Source organism: Pleurodeles waltl, chromosome 6, assembly GCF_031143425.1.
Source record: "Pleurodeles waltl isolate 20211129_DDA chromosome 6, aPleWal1.hap1.20221129, whole genome shotgun sequence".
NCBI classification, from domain to species: domain Eukaryota; kingdom Metazoa; phylum Chordata; class Amphibia; order Caudata; family Salamandridae; genus Pleurodeles; species Pleurodeles waltl.
In genome coordinates, this window is record NC_090445.1 from 565,463,611 (window position 1) to 565,479,331 (window position 15,721).

General features: G+C 44.3%; 1 long non-coding RNA gene across 1 annotated transcript in view; it reads left to right on the forward strand.

Moving 5' to 3' along the window:
- The first annotated feature begins 12,550 nt into the window (after positions 1-12,550).
- The window catches only part of LOC138301986 (uncharacterized), a 78,406-nt gene continuing 75,235 nt past the window's right edge, over positions 12,551-15,721 (forward strand). The window contains exon 1 of the long non-coding RNA XR_011205206.1: positions 12,551-12,644. This is a non-coding gene — a long non-coding RNA (uncharacterized lncRNA). The remainder of the gene's footprint in view (positions 12,645-15,721) is intronic.

A 15,721-nucleotide genomic window follows, 5' to 3' on the forward strand; every position in this document is an offset into this window, starting at 1 on the left:
CAAGAAGTCGGTGCTTTCTTTTTTAAAAGGAAAAACTTCTGAAGCGACTGACCTATGTGGGAAAACATAGCTAAGAATGAAGCTGTGCAACTTTTGCTCTGAAAATTAAGGCTTTTAAGGTTGGAGGAAGTGAGGTATCAGAGACTTATGTGGAAACGGCATCCAACAGTATCATCACATGCCAATTAAACCTAATTCAGACGGGAGACGCCACATTTTTGGAGCCAAAAATGGTTTTATACGGCTATTCTCTGCTGTTCCCTCTGTTTCAATAGTAGTTAATGGGGGGGAACATATTATCCCAATAATTTTTTTTATATCTCCCACTTTCCTCTTCTAAAATGTTGGCATGCATATAGCATGGTCACCGAGCTGGAGGAATGCTTTGGGGGCCACCTGCCCTTTTAGTGATTTATTATTAAGAGTCGGTGGTAGAGTTGCTGCTTTTCTTAGAGGAAAAGAGACAGTGATCTGTTTGCGTTTTAAGAGTCAGCAATGGCCTTAACCCAATTGTGAAGTAGAACCTTATGTTCATTGATAATATTGTGTATGGTGACCTGAACAGCACTTATTCCTGATGTGTAATCATTCCTCATTTGTTTAGGCTTCCATTATGGCAAATAGAACATATAAACAATCAGAAACAAGAATTGGCAAATTCAGTGGGTCTCTCACTAGCCATCCGCCTTTTGGCCATTCATCTTTTTGTTTGGTCAGAGTTTTTGCTAAACTTTATCGTTCTGGCAGACTCCAGGGCCACATCAATCTAAACAAAAATATTGGCTAAAGGCAAAAATTTAGTTTTGGTCTTTAAAAAAAAAGCACACATTGGCCACAGTACTCTGGCACTGAAGGGAACTATTTTGTGTGTTGATGTTCTCCTGGTGAAAGGGCAGCAAGCAGTAACCATTAGTGAAGACAGACAATGGCTGAAGTGGGCTGACACAAATTTCTTTGATACATGCTTCAGTGGATGGAAGAAAAATGGCAAAGACAGAACTACATACTAGTGGACAAGGTCTGGCTGAAACCTCCTATAGGTAACTCTATTATACACATACTTTTAGTAAAATAAACAAGCATTTGCAATGCAACGGGTCTCGCGTTTGCTCGAGTTAGAGGTATTTGAGTTTTAAACTCCTAACCGGACTTTACTTGCCACATAAACTGAAAAGTAAAACAGTTTCACATAAGTGAGCCCACAGCCACCATGAAGCGTGACGGAGAACCACAAAAGGAAACAGAAGTTCACTCACAGTGAAACGTGTGGGCAAAAGTCAATTATCCATGTAACCAGCAAAAGTGCAATTAGCCATGTAACACGGTCGATATCATGCAAAGCGCTCAACTACTGCCCAGCAAGATCGCGCTGCCTGCGAAATAAAGAGAAAAAGTAGTCCAGAAACTATACGGAAAACATGGAGCCTGGTATGTTTTCAGGAGTTGCTCGGTGGGCTCAAAGAGGGCAAAACACCCGGAAAAGGCATGACGAATGCATTCCTTCCACTAATGAAATGGAGCGAATTGTAAAAGGCAAGCCCACAAACCAACCAAACTCATGGGCTAAAAGCCCATAGAGAGATTACACTAAGGACAGAGCACTTTGCGCTCTACCCTAAAAAGGTCTTGGCTAACACAGACCTAAAAAAGCCAACTGGCATGGTATTGGCAGCCAGTCTCTTGCCAGGAAAGAAAGGGAATAAAGAAAATGTAAAGAAAGAAACAAAGAGAAAGGCAAGAATAAATGAAATACAGAGAGGGCTGCAAAAAAAGAAAAGGGAAAAAGGAGGAAAAGAAGAAAGAAGAAAAGAGGGAGGCAAGAAAGAAAAAGGGAAGAAAGGAAGGAAAAAGGAAAGAAAAGTAAAGATGTAAGGAAAGAAAGAAGGAAAGAAAGGAATGAAGGAAGGAAAAAAGGACAGAAATAAGGAATGGCAGACAGACAGACAGGGTTGCAAAGATAGAACATCCTCATGAGCCTATCTATAATCAGTGTTCATGTGAGCTACTGCAATGGTGTAAAAAAACAGCAGTCAGATAAACAAAGGTCTCTTCAAAGGAATTTACAACAGCACTGGCAGGAGACATGAACTGATTACTCTGGAATGTGCCCTTGGGCTCTCATCTGGTATAAACTGTTCTGCTCTGCTGTCTCATGAGGCTCTACAAACAAAGGCAACACTTATGTAATAATAAAGTAAAAGAAAAAAATGCTATTGAAGAGAATTACCTTGTGTGTGGATGTGCTCTTTGTGAATGGCATAAATGCAGTCACTCATAGTGAAGTTGGCCAGTGGCTGAAGTTGGCTAACCCACTACTGTATGTTGTATTGGGCGGAAGCAAAATGTGAATGACACAAGAACAGACCAATGGAAGAAGAGAGTTGGCTAAAAGACCCTTTATGTAAGTATAATATCTATGTTAGAAAAATTGAAAGGTCTTCACTAAAACCAAACTTAAAAATGGGAGGGGTGTTTTTTGTTTTTAACTGAAACTAGCAGGCTCCCATGTTGAAAACATCCTGACCCGAAAATATCTAATGATCTGCTTCAGTTTCCTTACATTGAATTCTGAATTTTTATAACAAAATTAATGCAAAAAATTTACTTTATAAATATGTAATATTTCAGAGATGCTGGTGACGGATACTGGACTGTCCGCTTCACAATTCTTGTGACCTGCTTGAGGCAGGCGGGCAAAGTGAGCCGCCAATGTGCAAAGTGTTGCAAGTGTTAGGGGACCATGATCGGACAGGAGCTATGCAAAAAAGAAATGGGGTTCTATACTGGAATATGTGAACACTGTGCTGCTCAATCCTAGATTTAGTTACACTGAGTTTAATTACTTTCATATGACCTACCTCACACCAGCCAGGGTAAATAAAATTTGCGGCAAGGCCGATAAAAAGTGCCCCAGATGGACAGGAGATGCAAACTGGATGTCAATGCTTTTAATGAAGCAGTTGCATCCTAGTATAAAAAGCATGACCTACGATAATACAGAAGATGAAATATAATACAGTAATCATTGTTACAACCAGTGTAAAGAAGATAAAGCACCCTACCATTTTGTATAATTCTGGAAAGTCTAGAGATCTCTGCCTACATCCTATGTCTAAAGCTGAAAGCATACTAGTTGCAACCCTTCTGCTTGTCTCTATCTAAAGGAGTAGCCTCATCCCCATACCTGAGTAGGATAACAGGGGGTCTGCTTCTTGTCTGGATGGCAATCCTTCTCTCAGGAAGCTGAAGAGTCACAGCCAGGATCAGCAAAGCTGCCTGTGCTATGGTGTGCATACCAGGATGGTCATGACCGGAATGCCCTCTGCCCCCTTAGGCCTATGTGTTGTTTATATAATAACGCATACGGGGTACTAAAAACAGGCCTGATGTACTGATGTGTCTAGAAAGTAGAGACTGGCTCCTTGACTGGCAATACAAGTTAACATATCAAGTACTGTAAATGACAGACTTCAGCAGGGCTCAAAGCGCACATTGTACAAATGGCTGATAAAATGTGCAGTGAGAACAACACTGGCAGCTGATTCAAATAAAAACGAGCTATAATCTGGCTGTGATAAACAAATATGAAAATTAAGAAAATTCATATGAATGTAAAAATCACTGCCTATGGACTTAGGGCCACATGTTTCAAAGGTCCTTTTTTCATTTCTTAAATAGCGAATTTTAAGAAATCGCTATTTAAGAAGTGCAAAATGGGATGTATGAAATTTACGATTCAGTAATAGCGACTTCTTAAAATTCGCAATTGCTATTACCGAATCGCAATTAGAGAATGGAACTTCATTCATCCCTATGGGCCTGTTGGCCCATAGGTGCGACTGGTTTGCATTTCCCAATTTGCGAATTCCAGTTAGGAATTTGCAAATTAGGTAATGCAAACCCCAGGGTGCTAAGGGCCTAAGGCCCCCTCTGATGCACCCCAAAAAATATTTGCGAACATGTGACGCACACACATGCCCTAGGGGCATGTATGCGCTACATGTAATTTTAAAAAATGCATTTATAATGCTTTTTTTTTTTTTATTGCACATGCTTACCACCAAATTGGATTTGGTGGTAATTGCATTTCCTAAATGCCTAATTCGCATTTAGGAAATGCTTGATACATGTGCTCTGGAAATCGCAAATAGGAATTCCCTATTTGTGATTTCCTATTTAGAGAATCGCAATTTGTGATTCCCTAATTGTGGTCGCAATTTTAAGGAATCGGTATTTTAGCCATTGCTTAAAATTACACAGCAAATGCCTTTCATACATCTTGAAAGGCAATTTTGCATTCACAAACAGCCAAATTTTGCGATTCGCATTGTTTGCAAATACAAAATTGCTTGATACATCTGGCCCTTAATGCTAAAATGAGGGTGCCCAACTTAGGTGCTAAAGGGAGCCTACAACAATATTGTTACACTGTAACTGGTTCTCCAGGCCTTCTTCACATTTCCCCTAGAGAATCATGTGCTCTTCCTCTAGCATTAGCCTCCAACTCTGCAACTGCTCACAGTCATTGACTTACTCATCATGGTTAGTCTCATGGTTGCTCATCATTGTTGGTCCCCCAAGTTAATATATTTCTGCATCTCCTTCAAGTCTCTTAGCAGGTCTATTTCTTCTTTAACTGCAAGATCACTTTTGATGCTCTTTATTCATTTTTTAATGTCTTGAAAAGCATAAAGGAGAATGCCTTTCTTCATGGTCTAGACCAGAACCCACGTTGGTCGGCCTCCCCTCCATCTCAGGCCTGATCTCCTTTGTCTTGTTACCCATCTCGCAGGCTGCGATTTTTTTGTAGAAGGCATTTGATGTTTTAGTCTTTCCTATTTGGTCATCCTGTCATATCTGTGTCTGTTTTGTGGTGCATTCCTGGTTGATTGATGTTCACTCCTCTTTTCCCAAGACTAACCACGGGTTGGAAAAAATGCTCTTAAGCTGAACGCTGCTCACCTTACTTTTATCTTGGATATGCTCTGAGGAATTATCTAATCAGCTGGCTGAATGTTAGCTGCATTCGGATGTGCTATTGCTAGACTGTCATAATCAATCTAATCTTTGGTTCCCTAGATGATTGCTGTGGAGTGGTCACTAGCCACACCCCATGGTCCGCTGTCTGCCAGTATGCAGGAATCTATTAGGATTTACATTGGTTTTCTGCCGCTGCTGTCTGCCCCGAAGAGGCTAATTTTCTTAAGGTCCAAGTGGAGAGCCCCTGAGCACCAGTTATCATCACCTGCTGACCAATTCCCTCCTCACCTGTAGACCTGGGAGCAGCTCAGACAGCTGCTGCGTTAGATGCTCTAGGTGTGCCCTTGAGCTGGTGAACAGATTAATTTACAGTTTCAGTGTCTTTGCTGGGGCCAAGACAGAAGTGGTCACACTCTGAGCACAAGTATATGCTCCCGGTATGGGGATTATGCCTCATAGTCTTTCAGCGAATTCTTATCAACAGGTAGCCAGTGATTCGTCTCAGAATTCAAGATAGCAGAGAGTCTATTTTCCTCCCACCACAACTTATTCTCTTTAGCTTTAAAGAGTCAAGGGTGGTTGAAATCACTCAGTTTTGATTGCCCCTACCTCTGTCTTGCATGGAGGTTCAATGTTTATGTCTCAGGCCAAGTGCTTGCTTATTTCCATGCACTCTCAGCACTATTCAGGGAGGGCATCCATCACGCAGCCTTGCAGGCACCGGATGCACTCCTTTTGGCCTGGTTGCCCGTCTTCATTTCCCCAGAGGCATGTACCAATGCAGCTATCTCTCACTCCTCTCAGTTGCTGGCACAACCAGGGCTCCCCAGTACACACACCTATGCCTTTGGGGAAACCTCTGGCTGCTGCTTGCCACCAAGGAGCCAGGGACAAGCAATCAAGCCCCTTTCTTCTTTCTTCGTTTTATCTGATGCACACCAGATGGAAGACTTTCCTTCTATTCTGCTGCTCTCAGCCTGAGGGGAGTGGCCATCTTGGGATTAGTGGCCCAGCTAGCCCCCTGGTTTGTTGTCTGACTACAGCACGAGTCAGTCTTTTCTCTTTCTAGTGGGGGCCTGGCTGATTCCCCTGGCACTTATGAAGTCTGAGCGAGGTTTTAGGTCCTGATGGGGTACCGATGAAGGTGGATGGTAGGGGATTAACAAGGCTAGGCAGAGAGCGTCATGCTCAAGTGCCAGCCATCCTGCATCCTCGATTATGTCCCCCTAGGCATATTTGATACTAGTTATGGACTAGTGAAATGGAAGAACTCATTTTTTACCACAAGAATTCTTATGGTAATTGTAGAGAGAACAGGAAATCAGATAAAATAAATACTTTAAAAAAATAAAATGTATTGATTTTTGATACATATAGGAAAATAAAAATACAGCATATCAAACATTCCCCTCAAGTAGAGTAGGCAAGTCGAATATTGGCCAATTATAGTGTTTCTTGTAGATATTTTACCCTTTGGTTGCGATTTCTCCAGCATCAAGCTTATGATTTGCCATTTTCGTCTATATCCTCTTTTATGGCTATTATTACAGTGAAGGATGGGCAATTTCCGTAAGGTGTTGCAGTGGCCCTCTAGTCGCTGTCGATTAATATATCTCCTCTTGAGGGGAGCAAACCTCCCTACTCCCCCCCCCCCTCCCCAACTGGTGTTCGAGTGTCTGGTAAGTGTAGTGTGGTAGCTATTATCTGTAAAAGTTTGGTCTCATTTAAGGTAGTCAGGGTTGTGTTTCGCTCGTGGGTGTGATTGATGTGTTACTGTATGGGTGCGTCATGAATGTACTTGTGTTGTGGGAAGCTTCGGGGGTCTATGTCATTCTACCAGCATTCCCTTTCAGGTATCAGGGTTCCTGTGCCTCCTTACCTCGCTGTTCCCATTCATCTACCATTGTGCTCTAAGCTCTAGCTCTCCCTGTAGAGCCCTGGCCTCTTCGCGCCTCTTGTGTCTAATCGTCTCTTCTGCTTTAGACCATCTGAGGACTTCCCTTGTCCATGCTTGTACCCTCGGTCCTGTCGCCGCTTTCCATGTCATTGCTATCTCTCTTTTGGCCAAGACAAGGGCTAAATCCTGGAATTGATTAGTGTATTTGTGTTTGGGTTGATGCTGATAGTCTCCTAGGAGGCAGTGTCTGGGGTCCTCTGGTATTGTGCTCCCAATAATGTCAGAAAGAAGTCGTGTTATGTCATGCCAATATTCTCATATTGCCGGGCATCTCCAAAACATGTGTATAAATTCAGCTCCTTCCTCCAAACACCTAGGGCAGTCTGCCCCCGTGGTGCCTTTTGATTCTGCCCGGTGTTAGATATGCTTGATGTAGGACGTAGACGTTTCTAGATGCTCTTGTGGTTCTGGACAGAATTTCCTCCCAATGCTTATCCTCTATTGCTTCCCCAGGTCTGTTTCCCATTTTAGTTTAAGATCCGATAAAGGGTGGGTTGTGGTAGATCGGATTTTTCTATAGAGGGTGGTGACTGCTCTATGTGTCCCTGTTGCGCTCACAAGGTATTGTGCAACCTCCGAGGTGGGGGGGCTCGGCGCTTCCCACACCCCAATGCCTACCTGTCGTGTTTGTAATTGCTCTATATAGCAGGAAACTCCCCGCTGGAATCTGGTATCGACCATGAAAGTCTTCGAAGGGTAGCAAAGAGTCTGCTTCGTATAAAGTGGCCAGGGTTGTGGCTCCTGCTCTTTCCCAGCCACTAATCGTGTCCCAGTTCCCTTTGTGTGGAAGCGTTAATAAGCATCTCAGTGGAATTTCAGGAGCATAGGGTCTGGAGCATTGTACCTTGCGTAAGTATCTCCTCCAGCATCTGTGGGTGACTTCTAAAGCCTGCAGACCGCTGGACATTGGGCTGACGAGGTCCAGAATAACTCCAGTCAATAAGTGTAATTCAGGAGTGAAAGGCAAGACTTCACTTCCAGGTGTTGTGCGGACTGCCATCCATCTGGTCAACCACTGAAGTTGTCCAGCCAGGTAGTAAGCTTCAAAGTCTGGGACAGCAAGCCCACCCTCCTCAGTCGCCCTACACATCGCTGCAAGTGACAGTCTACACCTGCCTGTGCCCCATATGAATCCCGTGATCATAGAGTTCAGGTTAGTAAAGAAGGCACTTGGTATCCACACTGGAAGGGTCGTGAAAAAATATAGCAGCCTAGGGAGGGCTATCATCTTTAAAAGTGCTATTCTGCCTGCTACTGAAATGGGTAGTGTAGCCCAGAACCCCACTGAGCGTCTAATACCTCTCAGCGCCCTATTTTGCCTTCATAGAGGTTCTGGGAGTCATGATAAATATGGACCCATAAGTATTTTAGGCACCTAGGTTCCAAATCAAATAAATAATACTTAACAATAAAGGGACATGCTGAAGTAATTAGAGCGCCCGGCATACTGCAAACTATAAACAACCATTTGCAAAGCAATGGGTCTTGCGTTTACTCGAATTAAAGCTATTAGCATTGTAAACTCCTAACCGGACTTTTCTTGCCACAGAAACTGAAAAGTAAAACAGTTTCACATAAGCAAGCCGACGGCTGCCATGAGCGTAAAGCAAACACACGAAAGGAAACAGAAGTTCGCTCGCAGTGAAACATATCGGCAAAAGTGCAATTATGTATGTAAAAGGGTCGATGTCATGTAAAGCGCTCTACTACTGCCCAGTGAGATTGCGCTGCCTATGAAATAAAGAGAAAAAATAGTGCAGGGATGTAGGAGGCTGCCCTGGTTTGTAGTGGTACCAAGGGGTACTTACACTCTGCACCAGGTCCAGTTATCCCTTATTAGTGTAGAAGAGGTGTCTAGCAGCTTAGGCTGATCGAAAAGGTAGCTTAGCAGAGCAGCTTAGGCTGAACTAGGAGACGTGTAAAGCTCCTACTATACCACTGGTGTCATATGCACAATATCATAAGAAAACACAATACACAGATATACTAAAAATAAAGGTACTTTATTTTTATGACAATATGCCAAACGTATCTCAGTGAGTACCCTCAGTATGAGGATAGCAAATATACACAAGATATATGTACACAATACCAAAAATATGCAGTAATAGCAATAGAAAGCAATGCAAGCAATGTACAGTCACAATAGATTGCAATGAGAGCACATAGGTATAGGGGAAACACAAACCATATACTCTAGAAGTGGAATGCGAACAACAAATGGACCCCAAACCTATGTGAGCTTGTAGAAGGTCGCTGGGACTGTAAGAAAACAGTGAGGGTTAGAAAAATAGCCCACCCCAAGACCCTGAAAAGTAGGTGTAAAGTGCACCTAAGTTCCCCAGAGAGCACAGAAGTCGTGATAGGGGAATTCTGCAAGGAAGACCAACACCAGCAATGCAACAATGAAGGATTTCCAGACGAGAGTACCTGTGGAACAAGGGAACCAAGTCCAAGAGTGACACTCAAGTCGGGAGTGGGCAGAGGCCCAGGAAATGCCAGCTGTGGATACAAAGAAGCTGCCACCGGATGGTAGAAGCTGTGGATTCTGCAAGAACGAAGAGGACTAGGAACTTCCCCTTTGGAGGATGGATGTCCCACGTCGTGAAGAAGCTCGCAGAGGTGTTCCCACGCAGAAAGACCGCAAACAAGCCTTGCTAGCTGCAAGGGTCGCGGTTAGGGTTTTTGGATGCTGCTGTGGCCCAGGAGGGACTAGGATGTCGCCAATTGCGTGAGGAGATAGAGGGGGCGCCCAGCAAGACAAGGAGCCCACTCAGAAGCAAGCAGCACCCGCAGAAGTTCCGGAACAGGCACTACGAAGAAGAGTGAACCGGAGCTCACTCTAAGTCACAAAAGAAGGTCCCACGACGCCGGAGAACAACTCAGGAGTTCGTGCACTGCAGGTTAGAGTGTTGGGGACACAGGCTTGGCTGTGCACAAAGGAAATCCTGGAAGAGTGCACAGGAGCCGGAGCAGCTGCAAATCACGCGGAACCCAGCAATGCAGTCTAGCGTGGGGAGGCAAGGACTTACCTCCACCAAACTTGGACTGAAGAGTCACTGGACTGTGGGAGTCACTTGGACAGAGTTGCTGAGTTCCAGGGGCCACGCTTGTCGTGCTGAGAGGGGACCCAGAGGACCGGTGATGCAGTCTTTTGGTGCCTGCGGTTGCAGGGGGAGGATTCCGTCGTCCCACGGCAGATTTCTTCGGAGCTTCTAGTGCAGAGAGGAGGCAGACTACCCCCACAGCATGCACCACCAGGAAAACAGTCGAGAAGGCCGCAGGATCAGCGATACAAGGTTGCAGTAGTCGTCTTTGCTACTTTGTTGCGGTTTTGCCGGCGTCCAGAGCAGTCAGCGGTCCTTGGCAGAAGGTGAACAGAGAGATGCAGAGTAACTCTGATGAGCTCTTGCATGCGTTATCTAAAGAATTCTCCAAAGCAGAGACCCTAAATAGCCAGAAAAGGAGGTTTGGCTACTTAGGAAGGAGGATAGGCTAGCAACACAGGTAAGAGCCTATCAGAAGGAGTCTCTGACGTGACCTGCTGGCCCTGGCCACTCAGAGCAGTCCAGTGTGCCAGCAGCACCTCTGTTTCCAAGATGGCAGAGGTCTGGAGCACACTGGAGGAGCTCTGGGCACCTCCCAGGGGAGGTGCAGGTCAGGGGAGTGGTCACTCCCCTTTCCTTTGTCCAGTTTCGCGCCAGAGCAGGGCTGGGGGATCCCTGAACCGTTGTAGACTGGCTTATGCAGAGATGGGCACCATCTGTGCCCATCAGAGCATTTCCAGAGGCTGGGGGAGGCTACTCCTCCCCAGCCCTGACACCTTTTTCCAAAGGGAGAGGGTGTAACACCCTCTCTCTGAGGAAGTCCTTTGTTCTGCCTTCCTGGGCCAAGCCTGGCTGGACCCCAGGAGGGCAGAAACCTGTCTGAGGGGTTGGCAGCAGCAGCAGCTGCAGTGAAACCCCGGGAAAGGTAGTTTGGCAGTACCCGGGTCTGTGCTAGAGACTCAGGGGATCATGGAATTGTCTCCCCAATGTCAGAATGGCATTGGGGTGACAATTCCATGATCTTAGACATGTTACATGGCCATGTTCGGAGTTACCATTGTGACGCTATACATAGGTAGTGACCTATGTATAGTGCACGCGTGTAATGGTGTCCCCGCACTCAGAAAGTCCGGGGAATTTGCCCTAAACGATGTGGGGGCACCTTGGCTAGTGCCAGGGTGCCCACACACTAAGTAACTTAGTACCCAACCTTTACCAGGTAAAGGTTAGACATATAGGTGACTTATAAGTTACTTAAGTGCAGTGGTAAATGGTTGTGAAATAACGTGGACGTTATTTCACTCAGGCTGCAGTGACAGGCCTCTGTAAGAATTATCAGAGCTCCCTATGGGTGGCAAAAGAAATGCTGCAGCCCATAGGGATCTACTGGAACCCCAATACCCTGGGTACCTCAGTACCATATACTAGGGAATTATAAGGGTGTTCCAGTATGCTAATGTGAATTGGTGAAATTGGTCACTAGCCTGTTAGTGACAATTTGGAAAGCAAAGAGAGAGCATAACCACTGAGGTTCTGGTTAGCAGAGCCTCAGTGAGACAGTTAGTCATCACACAGGGAACACATACAGGCCACACTTATGAGCACTGGGGCCCTGGCTGGCAGGGTCCCAGTGACACATACAACTAAAACAACATATATACAGTGAAATATGGGGGTAAAATGCCAGGCAAGATGGTACTTTCCTACAAGGGACCATCCGGAAAACATGGTGCCTGGTATGTTTTCAGTAGTTGGCCAGTGCGGTCGAGGCGGGATAAACACTGGTAAAGGCATGATGTATGCATGCCTTTCACTAATTAAATCACGGTAATTTTAAAAGGCAAGCCCACGAACCAACCAAACTAATGGGCCTGACATGGGCATGGTTAAAAGCCCACAGAGAGATTTCACCAGGGACAGAGCGCTTTGCCCTCGTCCCTAAAAAGCAAGTCTACAAGTCCATCTCTTACAACCTCGACCTCATATATATCACCGACAACAACTGAATCCCGAAACACGATTAACACACCAGCTAAGAACAGATGGTATGGAAAGACTTCTAAAAAACACGAAGCAAAAACATTACGTTTCTAAATACTCCACACCGAGGGACATGAAATCCATGTTAATAAATTCTTCAGCAGCCACTATGACTTCTAAGAAATAAAAAAATGCTACGTCATGCAATAAAAAACATGCTGAAATCTATAACTTAAGTGGGCTGACCACAAACTCGCTTACAGAGATCTTTAAATTCTCCTTAAAAAAATAACTGACACGAGGGTACCAGATAGTCAGACCTTTTAACCACACCCTTGCAGTAGCCATCAGTTCTTTCTATACATTTACCCTCGAAGTGCAATACTGCAACTGCGATTGCTTACTTTTAGAGCGCTTTCCATCCCTCGCAAATGACAGAGAGAGAAAAAAGTTCGCGACCACGCGCTCTTCCCGCCGACTAGCTCCGCCTACGTAATCGCAGGCAGGCCCGTTGTAGAAACGCCTAAATCTTTGTAACGTGCAAATACAGAGGGCGATAGGGGCGGGGCCCAGGGTAAGTGGGCGAGAAGTCGGTGCTTTCTTCTGGAAAAGGAACGTTTTCGGAAGTGACTGACCTACCCACAGCTAAGATTGAAACTGTGCAACCTTCGTTCCGAAAAGTAAGACTTTTAAAATTGGAGGAAGTGAGGTGTCAGAGACTTATGGAGAAAAGTCGTCCAACAGTATCGTCACATTCCACTAAGACCCGATTCAGACGGGAGACTCCAGATTTTTTAATCCAAAAATGTTTTTATTTCGGTTGTTTACCGCTGGACACAGCCTCTTTTTCAATAGCGGTAGATGGGGGGGGGGGGGAGAGACACAGTTTCCCGCTTATTTTTTTAAATCTCCCACTTTTCTCTTGTAAAATGGTGATAGGATTGCCACTTTTCCAATAGAAAAATACCAGTCATCAGTTTGCGTTTTAAGATTCTCCAAAGGCCTGGACTAAATTGTGATAACCCAGTGTATGGTGACAGGAACAGCTCTTATTACCGATGTGTTCAGTCATTCGTCATTTGTCTGGCTTATATTATGGCACATGGAAAGTATAAACAGTCAGAAACAAGAATTGGCAAATCCATTGGGTCTCTCCCTAGTTGCCTGACTTTTGTCAATTCAATTTTTCTCATAGTTTTTGCTATACTTTTTCGTTCTGGCAGCCCGGTCCTTAGACACATATTTCTTTGATGCATGCTTGAGTGGATGTAAGAAAAATGTGAAAGACAGAACTACAGATTAGTGGACAAAGCCTGACTGAACCCTCCTATAGATAACTTTGTTATATACATAATTTTAGTAAAATAAAAGTGGTCTTGCTAACACAGATATTAAAAAAAACTGGTCTGGCATTGGCTGCCAGTCTCTTGCCTTTGGGAAAGAAAGTGATAAAGAATGAAAGAGGAAGGCAAGAATGGACAATAGGAAGACAGGAAAGGACGGAAAGCAGAAAGGGAATAAATAAATTGTAAAGAAAGAGACAAAGAGGAAGTCAAGAATGAACAAATTAAAGCGGACTGGAAAAAAAAAGGGAAGAAAGAAGAAAAAGAGGAAAGAAGAAAAGATGGAGACAAGAAAGGCATAAAGGGGAAAAAAGTAAAGATGTAAAGAAATAAGGCAAGAAAAAAAAGGAAGGAAAAAACGTCAAACAAGGAATGGCAGACAGACAGGTTTGCAAATATGAAGCCTCTTATGAGCCAACGTCCAGTTTTCATGTGAGCTACTGGGATGGTGTAAAAAAACAGCAGTCAGATAAACAAAGGCCTTTCCAAAAGGAATTTACAACAGCACTGGCAGGAGACATGAACTGATTAAGCTGGAATGTGCCCTGTGCTCTCATCTGGTAGAAAGTGCCCTGCTGTCACATCAGGCTCTACAAACAAAGGTAACACTAAAGTAATAATAAAGTAAAAGCAAAAAAAAGGTATTGAAGAGAACTACCTTGTGTGTGGACGTGTTCCTTGTGAATGGTGTAAATGCAGTCACTCATAGTGAAGTTAGGCAGTGGCTCGAGTTGGCTGCCCCACTACCCCATTCTGTATGCTGTATTGGGCTGAAGCAAAATGTGACTGACACAAGAAGAGACCAATGGACGAAGAGAGGTGGCTGAAAGCCCCTTTATGCAAGTACATTATATTAGAAAAATCAAAAGGTCTTAACTAACGCCAGACCTAAAAATGGGAGGGGTGTTTTTTCTTTTTAACTGAAACTAGCAGAATCTCATGTTGAAAACATCCTGACCACCCCACCATGTAGTGATCTGCATCGGTTTCCTGCCATGGAATTTCTAATTTTTATGGCAAAATCAATGCTAAATATGTACTTTATTAATATGTAATATTTCAGAGATGCTGGTGACAGATACTGGGCTGTCCACTTCACAGTTCTTGTGACCTGCTTGAGGCAGGCGGGGGTGAAATTAGCTGCCGACATACAAAGTGTTGCAAACTGTCCTTACATTCGGAGGTGCCCACAAGTTGGTCTCTTGGTTTTATAAATTGGCCCCTTGTCAGACGAAGATACAACTAATCCCACTCCAGCAGATAAGGGGGACCATGAACGAACAGGAACTACGCAAAAAAAATGGGCTCCTACACTGGAATATGTGAACACTGTGTTGCTCAATCCTGGATTTAGTTACACCCAGTTTAATTACTTTAATATGACCTACCTTACATCAGCCAGGATAAATAAAATTTGCGGCAGGGCCGATAGAAAGTGTCCCAGATGGACAGGAGATGCAAACTGGATTTCAATGCTGTTAATGAATCAGTGGCATCCTAGTATAAAAACCATAACCTAAGATAATACGGAAGATGAAACATATTACAGTAATCATCGTTACAGCCAGTGTAAAGAAGATAAAGAACCCCACCCTTTTGTATTATTCTGGAAAGTCTAGAGATTTCTGCCTACATCCTATGTCTAGAGCTGAGAGCGTAAACATTTTTGCAACCCTTCTGCTTGTCCCGATCTAAAGGAGTAACCCCATCCCCATACCTGAGTAGGATAACAGGGGTCTGCCTCTTGTCTAGATGGCAATCCTCTCAGGAAGCTGGAGAATCAGAGCCAGGATCAGCAAAGCTGCCTGTGCTATGGTGTGCATCCCAGGATGGTCTGTAATGCCCTCTGCCCCTTGGGCCTATGTGTTGTTTATATAATAACGCATACAGGGTACTAAGAACAGGCCTGATGTATTGATGTGTCTAGAAAGTAGAGACTGGCTACTGGACTGGTAATACAAGTTAGCATATCAAGTACTGTACATGACAACCTTCAGCGTTGTATTATAAAGATGTAATATTTCAGACATGTGGGGGACCGATACTGGACTGCTGCCTCATAGTTCTTGTGACCGCCTCGATGCAGTCACTCTGGCGGGCGAAGCGAAGCGAGCCGCAGATGCACAAAGTGTTGCAAGTGTTGCAAATTGTCCTCATGTTTAGAGGTGGCCACAAGTTGGTCTCATGGCTTTATAAGTCAGCCCTTTGTCGAACTAAGATAGACCTATTCCCACTCCAGCATGTAAGGGAGACCATGATCAGACAGGAGCTTTTCAGAAAAGAATGGGATCCTATATTGTAATATGTGAAGACGGTGTTGCTTAATATTAGATTTTGTTACACCCAGTTTAATTACTTTTATATGACATACCTGGCACCAGTCAAAGTGAATAAAATTCACAGCAGAGCCGTGT